The following is a 3,694-nucleotide window of genomic DNA, read 5'->3' on the forward strand; positions in this document are numbered from 1 at the left end:
AGTACACCGAGGAAGAACTACTGGAAAGTCAAGCACGCGAAAACGATGGGGATTCGGACGGCAGTTGGGAGGACCAGTCAACGGATGAAGAGCCTGGACCATGTCGCATGGACGGCGTCTCCACCTGGTGCACGTGCAATCGGTGCGAGCTAATGCCAACTGAGGAGGAGAACTGCTGCTGCCGTGAAAATTCCGGGTGCTTGGCCTACATTTCGGAAAGCGAGCAAAGTCTGCAGGAAGGCGAGCAAAGTCCGCAATGCATCACCGAGCTGCCAGAGTTCAGGGAAGCCTGCCTCTCACGGACCGTGTTGAGGATGATGATGGTGCTTATGCACGAACTTCGCGGCACTGTTCGTCCGCGTAATCCGAGTAACGAGTAAGTATACTCTGTTTGTGATGTCAGTGATGCCACCACTATTTCATGGTCGTCTCCCACATATAAAATTACATTTACATATCATTCGAACGCATGTAAATTTGTTCCATATAGTGCATTTTCTAGATATAATTTTTTTCTAAGAAAAATGACATGTGTTACCTGAATCGACATTGATAAGAAAGTTTGGTCAGTTTAATACAGTTTGCATCTTTTTTTTTCACAGGTGGTACAGGCTGGTGGCCTATCGTTGCTTCACTTGGTGGCTTCACGGGAGGCTCGGACACCGCGTTCGGAGAGTAATACCTGCCTGTGCGGTACTTGCCATTAGACAACATTTCCCCAGTGACAGTGGACAATACCGCGGATTTTCCCTCGATGTGCTGCAACCTCAACTTTACAATGTGTAATGTTTATTATTTATGTTTAATTAAAATCTAAAATAAAGCCCAACATATATTTTAACAATGGTTGTTTTGATTTTTTAAATGAATCTAGTGTATATTCTCCTGGGAGGGTGAGGTATTTATAAACTCACCCCCCTGCATTCCATGTAGTAGATAGATCCTGCAGCCATCCTCTTACATTCAGTTAGATGGCCTCTCCTTGGTGAGGCCCTGCGGCAAACTGGTCTTGTCTGCACGACCACCGCCCCGATCCACCCCCGCCCTATCAAAGGCAGTTCGCACCGGGGTACTTGTGCTGGCAAGTGGAGCTGTCAGGGAGCGATAAAGGCCAAGAGGTGCCAAAGACCATGTACACTTCAAAGTGGTCTATAGAGCATGGGTTGTTGTTCCCATGTCTACCTACAGACCCCGTGTCTCCTGCCAAGCATCCCCCCTCACGCTGGACGGCCCCCTGCAATCCACATAAGTGTGTCTCCATTCACGAGTCTTCCTGTGTCTTGTCTGCACGACCACCGCCCCGATCCACCCCCCGCCCTATCAAAGGCAGTTCGCACCGGGGTACTTGTGCTGGCAAGTGGAGCTGTCAGGGAGCGATAAAGGCCAAGAGGTGCCAAAGACCATGTACACTTCAAAGTGGTCTATAGAGCATGGGTTGTTGTTCCCATGTCTACCTACAGACCCCGTGTCTCCTGCCAAGCATCCCCCCTCACGCTGGACGGCCCCCTGCAATCCACATAAGTGTGTCTCCATTCACGAGTCTTCCTGTGTCTTGTCTGCACGACCACCGCCCCGATCCACCCCCCGCCCTATCAAAGGCAGTTCGCACCGGGGTACTTGTGCTGGCAAGTGGAGCTGTCAGGGAGCGATAAAGGCCAAGAGGTGCCAAAGACCATGTACACTTCAAAGTGGTCTATAGAGCATGGGTTGTTGTTCCCATGTCTACCTACAGACCCCGTGTCTCCTGCCAAGCATCCCCCCTCACGCTGGACGGCCCCCTGCAATCCACATAAGTGTGTCTCCATTCACGAGTCTTCCTGTGTCTTGTCTGCACGACCACCGCCCCGATCCACCCCCCGCCCTATCAAAGGCAGTTCGCACCGGGGTACTTGTGCTGGCAAGTGGAGCTGTCAGGGAGCGATAAAGGCCAAGAGGTGCCAAAGACCATGTACACTTCAAAGTGGTCTATAGAGCATGGGTTGTTGTTCCCATGTCTACCTACAGACCCCGTGTCTCCTGCCAAGCATCCCCCCTCACGCTGGACGGCCCCCTGCAGACCGCATAATGCCACGACATATACACGTCATTCATTCACAAACACACCCCTGTTTCGAATTCTTTATAACCCACTTCATATTTCTAATGAGAACTTCTTTGCGCTTTGCTAGTCAACCCGTGAAGGTGCTGGTTATCTGCTCTTCGTCTCTGTGAACTTCCGTGACCACTTTGAGCAAACTCGTCAGTTTGCAACCTGTGAACTGCTCCCTGTTCTACGACAAGAAACTACTCTGATCCCTGCATCTAACTGTTTGTTCGTCAAGGTAAGTCCATGTACCATAATCATTTTGCGTCCAATTTTTTAATTTATATCTATTTGCTAGTAGTCATCAAATTGCATCCATGTTTTCTTTTCGTTCACGACAGTACATGCAAGGAACTAGTCACATGTTCTGAGTTTAGTCAAATTACTTTTTCTATTTTTTGAAAGTTATTGAAATACTTATCCGCATGTGAATAACGTGTATAGTTCCAAGAACCAAAACGGACCTTGCATTGAACCTTTTATGTGTCATTTAATGTTTTAACACATTGGTATTCATAGAGAATTGTTGATCTTTACTTTTCAGAACTTTCCATAATGCCTGCCTGTTCCATTGGCGGTTGCCCTTCGAAGACCCATAACAAATCTGAAGGTACTATAATGCATGTTTTCCCTAAGACAATAGATCAGATAAGAGAATGGGTCCGATATTGCGGATATCCAGCCTCTGAGATAGAAAGTAGAGTCCTAGAAGTCTTTGCGGACAAGAGGGGTGATCGATACCGCATCTGCAGCAGGCACTTTAGCCCAGACATGTACTCCACATCATTGCTAATAAGGACGAAAACACCGCGAGCGAGGCGAAAATTGCTCTCAACCGCTATTCCCACTCTATTCGTCCACATCCCTCCACTGGTGAGTCAAGTTTACGTATTTATCTCTCGGCATTGCGGTAGTGTGTAGCATTAGCTAACAATAATTTCCCCATTTATGTATCCACTCAATATGAAGGCTGAAGATTCTCCATCCGTGTCGTTATTGCAGTCATCAGCCACTTCAAGCGCCTATCGGGTAATCTTACTTAGCTATTCTGACACTGACTTGTTTTAGGCATGTAAATCAATAGTTTTAATTGATCGTGTAATTATTTTACCTAATGGTACACCACAGTACTCGTCCTCTAGTCTTTGTTTTCAGTTATAATTATTGTTATCCAAAATAATGCAAGTACTGTCTTTCAGGGAGATGCTGAGGAGTCCAACGCATTGACGACAACCGTAGATGTCACTCAGATGCTCGAGGTACGTTTCCGGACAGTTCCATCGATGGAGATCATCAGATCTTGCATTCTTGTAGCGTGATTGTTACACACAATGTTTCTTTCGTTTTTAGCCATTGGTATGTCCTTCTGTCGTCGCCCTCCTATGTGTCTTCTTTTTTCAATATTGTGTTCATTACTAATGAAAGTCCTATGTTTCAGGGAGTCGATGGAGCATTAGTCCAAGAGGAAGGGGGAGCATGCAGTTACGGGTCGGCGCAACAGCTTGCAGAAGTGTGCACCGCAGTTACAGCGTCCCTTGATGTTCTTATGCATTTCGAGGTATGGATACTGACAGATCAATCATGCGAGATCAAATGACGTGATTACATCCG

The 3,694-nt window shown here is 47.1% G+C and overlaps 1 long non-coding RNA gene across 1 annotated transcript; it reads left to right on the top strand.

Annotated features, from left to right (window-relative positions):
• The first annotated feature begins 604 nt into the window (after window positions 1-604).
• LOC138511008 (uncharacterized) lies at window positions 605-2,843 on the top strand. Its single transcript, XR_011280533.1, has 3 exons — window positions 605-782; window positions 2,169-2,321; window positions 2,628-2,843. It is a non-coding gene; the product is annotated as an uncharacterized lncRNA (long non-coding RNA).
• The last annotated feature ends 851 nt before the right edge of the window (window positions 2,844-3,694 follow it).

The sequence above is a fragment of the Ambystoma mexicanum genome, chromosome 6p (assembly GCF_040938575.1).
Source record: "Ambystoma mexicanum isolate Mex_15411 chromosome 6p, UKY_AmexF1_1, whole genome shotgun sequence".
NCBI classification, from domain to species: Eukaryota; Metazoa; Chordata; class Amphibia; order Caudata; family Ambystomatidae; genus Ambystoma; species Ambystoma mexicanum.